This window comes from Solanum pennellii, chromosome 3 (assembly GCF_001406875.1).
Source record: "Solanum pennellii chromosome 3, SPENNV200".
NCBI lineage: Eukaryota > Viridiplantae > Streptophyta > Magnoliopsida > Solanales > Solanaceae > Solanum > Solanum pennellii.
Genome location: NC_028639.1, coordinates 59,671,478 through 59,671,882, shown reverse-complemented (window position 1 = coordinate 59,671,882; position 405 = coordinate 59,671,478).

Genomic DNA, 405 nt, shown 5'->3' with positions numbered 1-405 from the left:
TACAATATACTATCTAATGTATTAGAATACTTACATTATACTATCAATATACTTTTAATATAATAATATATACACGATATACAAATAATATACTATGTATTATATTAGAATACTTACATTGTATTATATATACTACTTCTAATATACACTAAATATACTACTTAATGTATAATATTTTCAAGTGTTTGTTTGGGAAAATGAATAAGTACCTCTCAACCTATGTCCGAAATCTCAGAGACACACTCATATTATATTAGTGTCCTATTATCATCCTGAATTTATTTATAAATAATTTTCTACTCCTTCTCGGACTACGTTGCACTATCTTCTGGGCACGACACGTGCTAACAATTTTTTAAAACTACCTGATTGATAATTTTAAGGGTAATTCCCCCCCCCCCCCCC